This window comes from Pinus tabuliformis, chromosome X (assembly GCF_031772625.1).
Source record: "Pinus tabuliformis cultivar Carrire ecotype Pingquan chromosome X, CPIR1, whole genome shotgun sequence".
NCBI classification, from domain to species: domain Eukaryota; kingdom Viridiplantae; phylum Streptophyta; class Pinopsida; order Pinales; family Pinaceae; genus Pinus; species Pinus tabuliformis.
In genome coordinates, this window is record NC_142308.1 from 1702673906 (window position 1) to 1702690889 (window position 16984).

The window sequence follows — 16984 nt, forward strand, 5'->3', positions numbered from 1 at the left end:
GCTTCACCAAGTTCCTGTAAGATCACAGAAGAAGAAAACTACACAAAGGCATGGATTTATATTCATAAAAAGCTTAGGATCAGATTTAAGCTAAACATATAAATGTAACAAACATCAATGGTACACAAGCATGTAGGAGAAACTCAAATAGTTTTGTTGATATAACAAGAAAATCCAGGAGGAGTTACAACCAATGATTCCTGATCCAGCATCAGCCTCCCAGCAAAGAAGCCCCTCTTCACCTCCAACAAAGCATAAATCACCCAATACTCTGATATCAATCTCAAAACCAACAGCAATTCTCTGCAATGTACAAAATTCCAGCCTCCGGATCTCTGGGATGAGGGATCCATATATAGATGTATGCAAAGAGGATGTGTCAGCTTGTCATCTGACTAGTGTCTTCTCTCTGTCATTTCTTGCTTCCACTTGGAGACTGAGAGCCTCTTACTCATCCTTGGTCGAACTCAGTGAGGCAAGTGTCATAGGGGAAGATTCTGGAAGCTTCCATTGTCTTTCCACCTCGCGGAATGGCACTGCCATTTGTCATTTCCCACTCAATGCACCCTGGTAGTGCATTTAGGTGCGTTGCAACGCACCTAGCTAGTGTACTTGGGTGTTATGCAACGCAGCTAGCTAGTGGAGCAGCTGAAATGATCCTGATTTGACTGATTCTGAGCAGTTTCTGGTGGAGAACTTCTGGGAGAAGCTGTAATTTGTTGACCTTGTTCCTTTAGGGGTAGGAACAACACTTTTAGGGACTTAGGATCCCTTGGTTTATGGACATTTCATGCTTAGAGCTGTAAGGCACAAAAATGTCTATAACAATTTTCCAACATAAATATTCTCTACAACATCTGTTTTGGTCGAGATATTTATGGCGATAGTCTCTTCAATCTTGGACAAGTTTTGCTCGGAATCCACCGTGTTTACTGTATTTGATAGGAAATCAAAGACTGAAGGATGATAAAGGTCATCTTGAGTATCTTCTCCACAATCCGGAAGAAGGGAATGATGGTGGGAATCATTCCATGGTGCTCCTTCAATTACCATTGATTGGACAATTCCTTCGTCGGTGACATGCACTTGCGACCAAGGATCTGAAGGGGTACCATATTATTTAGACCTATCTATCCAAACGCTTGATGAGATTTGATTTGGATTTGCCCCCCATGCTAGGAACATTGACTGCTACAATATTTCCATTGGACTTGGGGGCAAAACCACTGCATGATCCATGTCGATATCGTTTTCTGAGATCTTTTTAGAATATATCATGTTGCAGGTTCCTATCGACGCTACTTCCACCATGTTGATTGGAGGTGGAAGGGCGAAAGTTCCCATTAGTATAGGATCTTTTAATAGGCCTACTCCGATATTTTGAAGCGAATGGGGGCTTCCATGGATCATGGGAATGCTTCCGGTAACTTGAGAACCATTGGGGACGATGTTTTGTTGATCGACGATTGTAATCCCTCCTTGAAAGGGAAATGCAATCTTCCTAAAATAGGTCGACACAACAGTCGCCATAGCATATAACCATGGCCTTCCTAGTAGGATGTTGTAATCAAGATTTCCATTGATTACTTCAACATCTATTTCTACTGTTTTCCCTCCTAGTTCAACTTTCAAGTTACTTAAAATACCATATGGGGTATATGTTCTTCCGTCGAATGCTTTTAATGTCGTCGAAGATCGCGACAAGGTTGGAGATCCTAAAGTTTTCCAGCAACTCATCGACATAATGATGTAGATGCTCACTCATCAATAATTGTTCGATGAACAGTTTTGTTGAGGGATTTCACTTGAACAAGGAAAGCTAGTTGAGCTGGTAATTGAGGATCGTATCCTTTATGGTCAAAGGATACAAGATTGGAATCCTTTGGGTCTATCCCACCAATGGCTGATAATAAAGCCTGCCTTTGGGATGGGAAATTCTGTAGGACTTCAAGAGTCGACATAGCAGATGGCGATTGTGCCAAATCTTCCACTATATTATAATGCTCTGCCGCTCTAGCGTAGGGATTAAACGTCGACTTGTGTACTACTCCCTTTGGTGGTTTTATTGTCAATTCAGGAATGATGGGTGGTGCAACTTCTGTCGAATTTGTTGTCGAACTACTAGGTTGATCTTTATCCTTGTTGTTCGACAACTGTGGATTCCCATAATCTTTGTTCCTTGTCGATATCAAAGCATCATTTTACTGTTTTGAAACCGACAACACCAGCACTTGACACCGGGAAGCATCTTCACTTTCAACCAGATTTGCTCCTGGATTTGGAAACGGATCAGTTAACACTGCGGAGGTTTTTGAATTCTTGAAGAATTTTTTAACCTCAGCTCTGTGTGGACAATTTGCGGTCCAATGATCCTCATCGCATACAAGGCATGGATTTTTTGGTTTCCTATCTCCAGGAGGGTTTGAAGAAGATTTTTCAGGTGATGATCCCTCCTGTCTCTTCTTCCTCCCTTTGCATTTCTTCGTGCTCCCTGGTTGTTTGGTTTCTTTTCCTTTATCTGTCGATACGGCATTTACTTCCGAAGCAAGAAGTTCATCTTTTTCATTTTGACTTGAAATCTTACAGGCCTTTTTGGATGTAGCCTTTGTCGATTTCGTGTCTGTTGTGCCAATCAAGCCATCGCCGGCATGAGAGTCATTGTTCGATTTAGGAGGAGGAGGAATTGAGAATTCGGGTCTAGGGGCGTCAGGTATTTTATCATAGAGCATGCCAGACTGAGTGTAAATCAAGTCCAGATATTATGCACGAGAGATAGCTTGCTCTTCTGTTAAAACTCCCCCCTTTGCCACATCTTCCATGATGGAAGGCAGTAATGACTTGATAAACCATTCAGCTAAGAGCTGAAGGGGGACATACGTTTTTACCATACTACGACGACGTCGCCACTCATGTATATGATCAGATATGTGAGTGGCCGTTGTCTGCTTGAAGTTGGTAAGAAGTTCTGTTCCCGTTTCGTACCTTATTGGTAACTGAAAATGGGTTAAAAAGGTTGTGGCTAAGGTACTGAAGTTGTCGAACGAAGCTCTAGGCAATTCGATGTACCATTTTGCCGCCGGACCCATTAACGTCCTCTGAAAGAGGCGAAGTCTTATCGAATCATCATTTAGGGTGTTCGACGAACACCATAGATGAAAAGTCATCACGTGATTCGATGGATATTCACCCAGATTTCCATTAAATTTAGGAATATCTGATGGAAGTTTATGCAAAATCGCTGACCACCAAGGGCCATAAGCGATTGGATCGTTTGTTAACCGATTTAAATCAGGTAACTCTAAAGTTGCCACAAAGGGTAACTACTGATTCAGGTTAGGTGAAGCATACCCAGGATAAGATGGGATTGCCTGAGCAGTTGGTCTTTGCATACCGGCATAATGCATTTGATGCTGGTATCTTTGGTAAGGTTGGTGGTCATGACCATTGTAAAATGGTTGATTTTGACCGTTTTGAATGTACGACTGTCCACTATTAGAAAAGATTTGTTGCTCAGAACCTTGGTATACTTGCTGGAATTGCGGTTGTTGGTATTGTACTAGCCATGGTTGTGAAGCCATGTGCTGTTGACCGATACTAACAGTTTGACCAAGATGAGGGGTAATTGTACCCGTCTGAACATGTGTCGTTCCACTAGTCGGCGATTGTGGTTGAGTCGCAGGGTCAAGGGGCTGTTGCATTACAACCTGAGAAACCTAAGGTTGGCATACAACAGACAATGCTTGAACTTGCGACACTGTCACAATAGCTGGCGTAGTCGGGATATTCAACATAGGTACGCATTGTTGCATTGAGTATACAACTCTTGGTTGTTGAGGTAGTATAGGTACGCAACCACTTGAGGTAATTCCAATATAACCTGAATGTTGTTGTGAACTCCCGTATGGATATCCTCCCGGAGGGGATAATGAAAGGGTATACTGGCCCCCATACAGTGGTAATTCAGAACTCAAGGGAATTGTTTGCCCTTGGCAGCCGAACTGCCCAAATTAACCTCCAAATTGATCAATTTGTTGAGACTCAACATAAGAGTTTTCGGATATTATTCTGGATGAAGAAACAGGAACAGACCATACTATCGAAATAGCCCCTGAGTGGACTCCTTCTAGCGGTTGAGAGCTAGTTGGGACAGATGGTATACCGGCGAACATTGTCGGAGTGATAGCACAGAGCTCTGCCATCGCTGTGTCAGATGACACAGTCCTAGATGTTGACGGTTGTTCAGACATTTGTAGTCTATCCAAAAGATTACCTAGCGATTCTACAGGAGCTTCCGCTGGTGGTAGACTAACTTCTGACGAAGAAGGATATTGAGTGATCCTGGCTCCAAATTGCGTTCGAGTACTTGTTTGAGGATCTTCTACAATTTCTTCTATGGCAATCAGACTAGGTGGAAGGGGAAGACCGTCAGGTCTGCAAATTATTTCTGGTGCCGAAGAAGGTGTGAAATCGGCAGCGACAGATGTTTGAAGAGCAAGACTCTCCGAACCGGTTGTAGATGGAACTGGTTCGGTAACACAAGTGTTTACTCTCAGACTAGGATCAGTATCACTGTCCTTCTGTGGCTGCTGAACTTCTTCTGTAGAGGCAGGGATTCCAGAAATGTTTGGAGTAACCGGAGTCTCTGATGTCATTGGAAGACTTCTTCTAACTTTAATAGGAGATTTGGAACCGGTTAAACGAGTTCGCTTTGTCCGTATTGGCTTTGATTCCGGAGACACAGACAGTTGACTCGTAAGCCTCCGCGAACGACGGGGTTTCAATTGAATTTCTTCCACGATTGCGGATTACTCGATCAACTAAAATAAAGGGGAAGTATTTTTCTGAATTAAATGAATTTTAGACGCTTTGACACAACTTGTTTTTTCAGTTTTTAAGAGTCGAGAAAAAACAAAAGATGACTCTAGTCTCCTTCAATTTTTAATGAGACTGAAGTGACAAGTGCTCAGATGGACCTTTTCCGTTAAGGAGTCTGAAAAGGAACGAAAGGGACTGCTCTGGAAGTCTAGGTAGAGGGAGTACCAAACCAATCGCAAAAATGCAGAATACTTTTTACGGTACGACAGTCAATCTTCCCGAATGTTGTGTTCAGTACATTGCGATCGATAGGGCGTCAGACACTGCTTCCTATGGATAAAGGATTTAAGCCTATAGGGGTCTCCGAAAATATAATCGACAGTACGTGGGAGCACAAGTCCGTACTGGCACTTATCGTCTCAAAGTGGAGGAATCACCCAACCATTAGTGAGAACAACAGTTACCAGGCTTTACGATGCCATAATACGTCTCTAGCCTAGACCTCTAAATGTTGTGTGTTAAGTTCCAAAGCATTGTTAGATTCATTGAATTTATTTTAAGTTGATCTTGCTTATGAAGTTTTCCTTTCGAGTTCACCACGAGATGTAGATGTAATTCCTAAAATGCAATCTAAAGATGATAAACAAACTTTTTATCTCTTTTATGCAATGAAAATCCTAGCTACTAGGGAAAAGAAAGACAGAACCTTTTCTCAAAGAGCAAAGAGCACACTGTAAATGCACTTTCCTAAATCAAGCCAAACAGACTGTCTATATGCAAATGCACATGCATGTATTTTTTTTTCGACTTTCTTAATATATGGATGCTAAAAAGAAAGTTGATGCACAAATCTGAATTTCTTTTCAAGCGACAAACATAAACAAGTTTCTTTTCGAAATCAAAAAATGGAGACGATTACAACACCTTACAATTTTGAAATGAATACTTGTTCTTGACACTAGAAAATTACAAATTCAGACCAAAATCAATAGTAACAGGATAATCGACCATCAACAACAATCAAACTCTTTCGTACGATTGAAATCGACACTTGCGACAGATTCAAATCAAAGGACGACAGTACAACTATGCTACTTTTGCAAAGGAGAACTGTAAATGACTCAACAAACACACAAAAACATCTAAAGTTCTTTTGTACAAAGGAGGCGGAATAACAGCAAGGAAAAGGAGTTTCAAACAGACATAAACTAATCACAAGCAGCAAAATACAGGAATAGAACTGGAAAGAATGAAGCACAGAAGCCACAGCTGCACAGAGCTAGTCTGATCAGCGCACCTGTAACACAGAGAATCTGAAATGCATCGCAGGTTATCCACTTGCGAAGTGCGCTAAAATTCAGAATCTCTGAACAGTACCTGCGCTGGCCCAGAAATGACTCTGTTCGGGTTCCGGGTCACAGCTTGCAGTTCAGTTCTTGGTTCTTGGCTGAGTAAAAAGAAATCAGTAATGCAAAAATCAGCGGTAGATCTAAAGAGGATTTAAGAGCTATCACAAGGGCAATTAGATAGTTTGTGAATCAGTTGTTTAAATCATAAACAGATCCAGTGGATGGATTGAAGCAGCAGTTATCTACTTTTCATTTGTTATGGCAAATACAGTTCGAATGCTACTTGTAAGTTTATGAAACAAACAACAAAGAATGATAAACAAACAAACTAATTAGTTCCCCAGCGGAGTCGCCATTTTGTACAAAAGAACTGTAGATGTTTGTGTGTGTTTGTTGGGTCATTTACAGTTCTCCTCTGCAAAGGTAGCATAGTCGTACTGTCGTCCTTTGATTTGAATCTATCGCAAGTGTCGATTTCAATAGTAGGAAAGAGTTTTATTGCTTTTGATGGTCGATTATCCTGTTACTATTGCTTTTGGTCTGAATTTGTAATTTTCTAGTGTCAAGAACAAGTATTCATTTCAAAATCATAAGGTGTGGTAATCGTCTCCATTTTTTGATTTCGAAAAGAAACTTGTTTATGTTTGTCACTTGAAAAGAAATTCAGATTTGTACATCAACTTTCTTTTTAGCATCCATATACTAAGAAAGTCGAACACAAATACATGCATGTGCATTTGCATATAGACAGTCTGTTTGGCTTGATTTAGTCAAGTGCATTTACAGTGTGCTCTTTTCTCTTTGTGAAAAGGTTTTGTCTTTCTTTTCCCTAGTAGCTAGGATTTTCATTGCACAAAAGAGATAAAAAGTTTGTTTATCATCTTTAGATTGCATTTTAGGAATATCATCTACATCTCGTGGTGAACTCGAAAGGCAAACTTCATAAGCAAGATCAACTTAAAATAAATTCAATGAATCTAACAACGCTTTGGAACTTAACGCACAACATTTAGAGGTCTAGGCTAGAGATGTATTCCAGCGTCGTAAAGCCTGGTGACTGTTGTTGTCACTGATGGTTGGGTGATTCCTCCACTTTGAGACGATAAGTGCCAGTACGAACTTGTTCTCCCATGTACCATCGAGTATATTTTGGGAGACCCCTATAGGCTTAAATCCTTTATCCATAGGAAGCCCTGTCTACCACCCTATCGATCGCAATGCACTGAACACAGCATTCGAGAAGATTGACTGACGTACCGTAAAAAGTATTCTATAGTTTTGTGATTGGTTTGGTACTCCCTCTACCTAGACTTCCAGAGCAGTCCCTTTCGTTCCTTTTTAGACTCCTTAACGAAAAAGGTCCATCTGAGCACTTGTCACTTCAGGCTCATTAAAAATCAAAGGAGACTAGAGTCATCTTTTGCTTTTTCTCGACTCTTAAAAACTGAAAAAACAAGTTGTGTCAAAGCGTCTAAAATTTATTTTAAATGGAATATTCATTACGCCTTTCCTACGTTGATCTTGGGTTGAGAAAATGGAGTCCACCAACTAAGGAATTCCCCTTGGAGGAAATCCTAGTCCCTTCTCCTCTTGGGGAGATGTTGGTGCACCCCATATAGCCACATTGTCGCTTCCAGGACTGACAATTGGTTTTCCTGTATGGCTCTTCTCAACCTCTGTCGTTCAGAACACCACTATTCCTGAACAATCAAATCAGAAAATAGACGAGTTTAGAGTTACCCACCTACCTTCTAGTTCCTCTAATTCTTCCTCTCCCCCTTCCTATTCGCTTGATGGTGCTGGTAAAGCCAAAAGTCAAGTACCTAAGGAGAAGAAGGAAAAGAAGAAGAAGGAGCCAAAAGCGAATGGGGGCAAACGAGTGTCGTCTAACAAAAATCCACACACTGCACCGACCAGGCCTAAATCGCCATGTGTCATTTGCAAGGGAGACCACTATCACATAGATTGTCCTTACATCCCTCGGATCTTAAGGGACTGGTCTTCCCGTTTGCACAACCCAGTGTCGTCAACCTCTGATGATCATGTTGAAAACACACCATCAACTAGTGAAAGTGAAGCCCCAGGACAAAAAAGAAAATATAGATTTCCTTGTAAACTGTATGAAGGCGATCACGCCATCCACCATTGTTCCTTCTTAGACGAAGCTAAAAGAGTTTTGGATGATCATCCGGTTTCACAGTTACGACTTCCTCCTGGATATAAAAAACTCTTGCCGAGTCCGTCACCAGTTGAAAATCTGGCTGGCCCGCTCAGGTAGTCGGCTGAAGCATATATCATTGAAGATAAACCATCTGAATCCATACCAGACGAAAGTCAAAAGGACGAGGCGGCAGTTGACCCGGTCTTGCCTTCAGAGATTCCATCTTCAGATGATATAGTCACTGAAGAGAACAAGGATGACACCATCCAAATTCTCTTCATAAGCACAGACTCCAACGAACATGGGGGCAATTTACCCGTTCCTTTACCGCAGGAAGGAAGTTCATCAGAGTCGTACCCGACCATCTATTCGGTCCCACCTCCAAGCAACCTAGTTGTCTCCTTTGACTGGAATCAACTAGGCAGACCCCGTTTTCCAGCTAGTGTACCATTCCGAATTATTGTTCAAATATATAGAATGGTTATGGCTGGTACCATCATAGATGAAGGGGCTTCTGTGAGTATCCTTTCCTCAACTGCTTGGAAAGCGCTTGGTTGGCCATCGCTTTTTCCTGAGATGAGAAATCTGACAGGCTTTGATAAAGGAACCAGTCGACTGTTAGGGATCCTTCCCAATGTGTCCATAACATTGAGAGGGAAAATCATTCACATGAACGTGATGGTAGTTCAAAGACCCCTGGATTACAATCTACTCCTTGGACGAGACTCTATTTATTGCATGAGAGCCATTGTCTCATCACTCTTTAGAGTGATGTGTTTTCCGCACGAAGGAAGAGTGGTCAAGCTCGTGGATCAGCTTTCATTTCCCAGATCACGCATAGTAAATAGTCATATACCATCCCTAAATGGTCTTTTCACGCAAGAAATGTCTCAATCTCCAGTCCATCCACCTGATGAGCGTGAGTGATTCGGGGGGACATGACTGAATCCCAGGGGGCATGCACCCTGGTCTGGTTCGGCAGGAAAACTTCAAGTATAGGGTAGGTTTCCACGAGAGAATATGACTAGTCTGTACTCCCGTCCGTGATTGGAAGAGGGGGTTATTCTAGAACAAGATTCTCTTGTCAAAGTTATGTGAGTTGGCGGGCATCGCCGCTCACCTTTTTTTATCTCAGTAGACATCGCCGAAGAAGTGTTTTGTTAACTCCGTAAATAGAACCATCTTTGGTAACCTGTAAGAGGTAGGCCTCTCTCGGTAAAACAAATGTTTTAACGGACTAAAGAAGGGGTAACCTTGAAACTCTGTTTTATACCTGGGGGCATGCAAGCCTTTTGGCATGCAAGCGAAGAGCGACTATTTATTTTTTTAAATTTATAGGACCTCTAACCCTTTAAACTCGTAGGATTGGTCGTTTCCTAACTTACATAAAGAAAGGATGTGGGGCAAAACTCTAAAAGTTGCCATTTTTATATGAGATATTCTTATCACACGACTGGATTAATCGAGCAGTTTTAGCACATAGTTCAAGCCCGTTAAAAAATAAACATAAGACATGAGCAAATGTTTCCACCCACGTTTAAGCTCGTTAGAAAATGAACTATTCCCCGGTAAATAACCATCGTGAATGTAGTACTTCAGCCATTAAATCCTTGGTCGTGTTTGCACCGTCACCTCCACTTTTTCATTGGCCGATCATTCACCTCCATTTGATTGTTTACCCATTTTGAGGAACAGTTGCGAAGATTGATTTCACTAGCCATCCTTGTGACACTGCCGTGATTGGAAAATTCCAAACCTTACCTAGAATCAGCTGCTACCCATTTTATCACTCGTTCCTCAAAAGACGAGTCTCCTTTAAGCTCTTTTCAACTAACTCGTAAAATATGAAAATATTGCCGAGCCATTGGCCTCTCCAGCTCGTTAAAGGGACAGGAAGTGCTATCCCTCTTCTAGATTTTAATCTTTTTGGACCTGAGGGATTATTACAAAAAAGATCGAGCGCTTGTTTTGTTCGGCTCGTTAAAAGTATCGAAAATTCATCCCTTCTGTATTGTTTTATACTTTTTCAGACTTAAGGGATTAGATGATGAAAAATGAATTTTGGAGTTACCTTTACGTTCCTTTTCAGACTCTCTAAAATTAAAAAGGACCGAGTTATCTTTGTTGTTAAACTCGCTAAAAAGATTAATAGCGACAAACTTGTCTATAGATGAGAACGAGTTTCACTATCGCCAGGCTCGTTAAAAGATAGCGATGGGTTTGCTTGAAGGGAAAATTATAGAACAAGCATATGTTATCCTCCTCAAGCTTGACAAAAATAAAGAGGTACTAGTCAGCAATGACTGGGGAAAATTGGGAAGAAAACTCAAAGAAACTTTATTGGTAGCAAGTCGCTCTTGAACATGACACTTCCACTCCGTGTCCGAGTCGGGTTGGGTTGTTTCATTCACTGGTCACATCGCCATGATCACGCCATACCATCCACATTTGGGGTTAATGCTACCAATCCATCACATCAGTGTCGCCGATATGTTCAAGAGAAGTCATTTAGAGAATTCACCTGTGTCTCACCCACTACCATACATTATACTCCATTCTTTCATGACCACCACCGTGAACCTTATATCACCAGATCGTTTTCACCTCCATTAAAAATCATTTGCTCCGTTCCGTGTCACTGATGTGGGATTCATTAAGGCCCTCCTGTGACGGATTACTTCTTGTCGACATCAGCTCATTATCCAAGAATTTGATCTAGGAACACCCCATTCAGTACTTTGAATCTTGCATGCCTCAATGGCAAGTTTCTCACTTTCGGCGACAGGTTTACATCAATGGCCTTCGACCGAAAGATTTTGTGTGGTGTTCGACGCCAAGTCCTTAATTCACACCACGTGAATTGTACTGTAGTACCTTTAGGGTCATTATCATTATCGGTGATTCCTCTCGTGCTTGTTAACAGTTTACATCATTGACTGGTAATCAAGCGATGTCTTTCCATGTTCGACTTTAGAACATTTCTCACATGGATCGACTTGTACTTCGAGTGAAGATCAGACGAGATTGAAGACCCCGGATCTAGTTTCATCCATCCGGGCTGCGATATATATTCAGGGAAATAAAAGCATTAAGTGTACATCATTGCAACACAGATAATCATCCTACTAAAAGGATGATGGCTCTATCAAAATCATCAGTCTACACTCAGACGATTGTCTGTCCTATGTACATGAAAATGAATTTATAAAGCTGAGCATGGGAATGCCTGACTCAGCTAGATCATGAAAATATTCTGAAGATAATGTATTGTATTGTATCTTATTACATGTCTCCTCCCAGCATTGAAAGAACTTCGGATCCTCATAATAAAGCATTTCACTCGACACCAAAAGGTTAACAACCTCATACTTTAGGGGGAACCTGTTATAGACATTTTTGTGCCCTACAACTCCAAGCATGAAATGTCCCTAAACCAAGGGCTCCTAAGTCCCTAAAAGTGTTGTTCTAACCCCTAAAGGAACAAGGTCAACAGATTACAACTTCTCCCAGAAGTTCTCCACCAGAAACTGCTCAGAATTGGTCAAAACAGGATCATTGCAGCTGCTCCATTGGCTAAGTGCATTGCATCTCACCTAAATACACTGTGAGGGTGCGTTGCATTTCAAAAGTCCCTTCTGTGGTGTGCGATGGGCGAGAAATGACAAATGGCAGTGTCATTCCGCGAGGTGGAGAGGCAATGGAAGCTTCCATAATCTTCTCTTGTGACACTTGCCTCACTGAATTCGACCAAGGATGAGTAAGAGGCCCTCAGTCTCCAAGTGGAAGCAAGAATTGACAGAGAGAAGACACTAATCAAATCACAAGCTAACTCATCCCCCTTACAGATATCTATATATGGATCCCTCATCCCAGAGATCCAGAGGCTGGAATTTTGCATATTGTAAGGAATTGTTGTTGGTTTCTAGAGACAAACATCATATTGTTGGGTGATCTATGCTTTGTTTGAGGTGAAGAGGGGCTTCTTTGCTGGGAGGTTGATGCTGGGTCAGAACAACTGGTTGTAACTCCTCCTGGATCTTTTCTTGTTTATCAATAAAAGATATTTGAGTTTTCCTCCATGCTTTTGTATCATTGATGCTTGTTACGTTTGTATGGTCAATTTAAATCTGATCCTAAGTTTTTTATGAATATAGATCCATGTCTTTGTATAGTGCTATGCTTCTGTGATCTTACAAGTACTTTGTGAAGCTGGGCGTGCAAGGGAGCAGGTAGCTGAGGACTATCAAAGAAGAGAGGGATCGAATCGAAGGATTAGCGCAAGATAGAGGTTGGTCTTTCTGTTCCTCTCTATCTATAATTCATAAAGGAAAAACAAAAGTAGTTTTTCTCTATTTGTTTCTAAGGCAGCTGTCACACCTTAGTGGGATAGAGCAGTTCTATATAGACACTTTTCCCTGTAACAAAGGACACTTGCAATAGATTCAAATCAAAGGACGACAGTACGACTATGCTACTTTTGCAGAGGAGAACTTTAAATGACTCAACAAACACACAAAAACATCTACAGTTCTTTTGTACAAAGGAGGTGAATAACAGCAAGGAAAAGGAGTTTCAAACAGACATATACTAATCACTGGCAGCAAAATTTAGGAATAGAACTGGAAAGAATGAAGCACAGAAGCCACAGCTGCACAGAGCTAGTCTGATCAGCGCACCTGTAACAGAGAGAATCTGAAATGCAGCACAGGTTGTCCACTCGGGAAGTGTGCTGAAATTCAGAATCTCTGAACAGTACCTGCGTTGGGCCAGAAACGAGACTCTGTTCGGGTTCCGGGTCACAGTTTGCAGTTCAGTTCTTGGTTCTTGGCTGAGTAAAAAGCAATCAGTAATGTAACAATCAGGGGTAGATCTAAAGAGGATTTAAGAGCTATCACAAGGGCAATCAGATAGTTTGTGAATCAGTTGTTTAAATCATAAACAGATCCAGTGGATGGATTGAAGCAGCAGTTATCTACTTTGCATTTGTTATGGCAAATGCAGTTCGAATGCTACTTGTAAGTTTATGAAACAAACAACAAAGAAGGATAAACAAACAAACTAATTAGTTCCCCAGTAGAGTCGCCATTTTGTACAAAAGAACTGTAGATGTTTTTGTGTGTTTGTTGAGTCATTTACAGTTCTCCTCTGCAAAAGTAGTATAGTCGTACCATCATCCTTTGATTTGAATCTGTCGCAAATGTCGATTTTAATCGTAGGAAAGACTTTTATTGCTATTGATGGTCGATTATCCTGTTACTATTGCTTTTGGTCTAAATTTGTAATTTTCTAGTGTCAAGAACAAGTATTCGTTTCAAAATTGTAAGGTGTGGTAATCGTCTCCATTTTTTGATTTCGAAAAGAAACTTGTTATGTTTGTCGCTTGAAAAGAAATTTAGATTTGTGCATCAACTTTCTTTTTAGCATCCATATACTAAGAAAGTCGAAAACAAATACATGCATGTGCATTTGCATATAGACAGTCTATTTGGCTTGATTTAGGAAAGTGCATTTATAGTGTGCTCTTTGCTCTTTGTGAAAAGGTTTTCTCTTTCTTTTCCCTAGTAGCTAGGATTTTCATTGCACAAAATAGCTAAAAAGTTTGTTTATCATATTTAGATTGCTTTTTAGATATCCAGATTGATGCCCCCCACACGCGCCTGAATGACAATCATTCAGGACTTTTTCGGCCTCCTCATGGGTGAGGCACCTTCTCAGAACTGTATCGATACCACGACGGTAAAGTGTATCACCGACGATCATGTAGTATTTTGCTTGGTATCGAATACGTTTTTTTTTGGAGTGGGAGGTGTTCGGCCTATATTTTTGGGTTTGGAGATAAACAACTTAGGATCAGATTTAAATTTACCATACAAATGTAACAAGCATCAATGATACAAAAGCATGGAGGAAAACTCAAATAGCTTTTATTGATAAACCAGAAAAGATCCAGGAGGAGTTACAACCAGTTGTTCTGACCCAGCATCAACCTCCCAGCAAAGAAGCCCCTCTTCACCTCAAACAAAGCATAGATCACCCAACAATCTAATGTTTGTCTCAAGAAACAAACAACAATTCCTTACAATATGCAAAATTCCAGCCTCTGGATTTCTGGGATGAGGGATCCATATATAGATATCTGTAAGGGGGATGAGTAAGCTTGTGATTTGATTAATGTCTTCTCTCTGATAGTTCTTGCTTCCACTTGGAGACTGAAGGCCTCTTACTCATCCTTGGTCAAATTCAGTGAGGCAAGTGTCAGAGGAGAAGATTCTGGAAGCTTCCATTGTCTCTCCACCTCGCGGAATGACACTGCCATTTGTCATTTCTCGCCCATCGCACCCCATAGAAGGGACTTTTGAAATGCAACGCACCCTCACAGTGTATTTAGGTGAGACGCAACACACTTAGCCAATGGAGCAGCTGCAATGATCCTGTTTTGACCAATTCCGAGCAGTTTCTGGTGGAGAACTTCTGGGAGAAGCTGTAATCTGTTGACCTTGTTCCTTTAGGGGTTAGAACAACACTTTCAGGGACTTAGGAGCCCTTGGTTTATGGACATTTCATGCTTCGAGTTGTAGGGCACAAAAATGTCCATAACAGTTGCCCCCTAAAGTATGAGGTCGTTAACCTTTTGGTGTCGGGTGAAATGCTTTATTATGAGGATCCGAAGTTCTTTCAATGCTGGGAGGAGACCTGTAATAAGATACAATACAATATATTATCTTCATAATATTTTCATGATCTAGCTGAGTCGGGCATTCCCATGCTCAGCTTTATAAATTCATTTTAATTTACATAGGATAGACAACCGTCTGAGTGTAGACTGATGATTCTGATAGAGCCATCATCCTTTTGGTAGGATGATTATCTGTGCTGCAATGATGTACACTTAATGCTTTTATTTCCCTGAATATATATTGCAGCCCAGATGGATGAAACTAGATCCGGGGTCTTCAATCTCGTCTGATCTTCACTCGAAGTACAAGTCGATCCATGTGAGAAATGTTCTGAAGTCGAACATGGAAAGACATCGCTTGATTACCAGTCAATGATGTAAACTGTTAACAAGCGCGAGAGGAATCACCGATAATGATAATGACCCCCAAGGTACTGCAGTACAATTCACATGCTGTGAATAAAGGACTTGGTGTCGAACACCACGCAAAATCTTTCGGTCGAAGGCCATTGATGTAAACCTGTCGCCGAAAGTGAGAAACTTGCCATTGAGGCATGCAAGCTTCAAAGTACTGAATGGGGTGTTCCTAGATCAAATTCTTGGATAATGAGCTGATGTCGACAAGAAGTGATCCGTCACAGGAGCGCCTTAATGAATCCCACATCAGTGACATGGAACAGAGCAAATGATTTTGATGGAGGTGAAAACGATCTGGTGATATAAGGTTCATGGTGGCGGTCAAGAAAGAATGGAGTATAATGTATGGTAGTGGGTGAGACATAGGTGACTTCTCTGGATGACTTCTCTTGAACATATCGACGACACTGATGTGATGGATTGGTAGCATTAACCCCAAATGTGGATGGTATGGCGTGACCATGGTGATGTGACTGGTCAATGAAACAACCCAACCCGACTCGGACACGGAGTGGAAGTGTCATGTTCAAGAGCGACTTGCTACCAACAAAGTTTCTTTGAGTTTTCTTCCCAATTTTTCCCTAGTCATTGCTGACTAGTACCTCTTTAATGACAAAGGCAAAGACAACTCGGTCCTTTTCAATTTTAGAGAGTCTGAAAAGGAACGTAAAGGTAACTCCAAAATTCCTTTTTCGTCATCTAATCCCTTAAGTCCAAAAAAGTATAAAACAATACAAAAGGGATGAATTTTCGATACTTTTAACAAGCCGAACAAAACAAGTGCTCGATCTTTTTGTGTAATAATCACTCAGGTCCAAAAAGATTAAAATATAGAAGAGGGATAGCTTTTACTGTCCCTTTAACGAGTTGGAGAGGCCAATGGCTTGGCAATCTTTTCATATTTTACGAGTCAGTTAAAAAGAGCTTAAAGGAGACTCGTCTTTTGAGGAACGAGTGATAAAATGGGTAGCAGCTGATTCCAAGTAAGGTTTGAAATTTTCCAATCACGACAGTGTCACAAGGATGGCTAGTGAAATCACTCTTCGCAGTTGTTCCTCAAAATGGGTAAACAATCAAATGGAGGTGAATGATTGGCCAATGAAAAAGTGGAGGTGATGGTGCAAACACGACCAAGGCTTTAATGGCTGAAGTACTACATTCACGATGGTTGTTTACCGGGGAATAGTTCATTTTTTAACAAGCTTAAATGCGGGTGGAAACATTTGCTCATGTCTTATGTTTATTTTTTAATGAACTTGAACTATGTGCTAAAACTGCTCGATTAAATGGCCCCTTTTTTATTTTACCATAGATAGCTCTGTTTCTTTCAAAGATTGTACTGTATTTTCAACTGCTTCATCAAAATAGTCAGAAATGAACAATATATGCTTGAAAACGAGTTAGAACACCAATATTCTACTTTGAAATACATAAAAAGTAATGAAAAAGTGTTTTTTACCTCTCATTTTACCATTTCATTTGAACTTTGGTTTGTTGGAGCTTTGGAGGTGTTTTCCCCCCTTGAATTTCATCAGCTGATTTTGGGAGATTCTGTGGACGATTCTC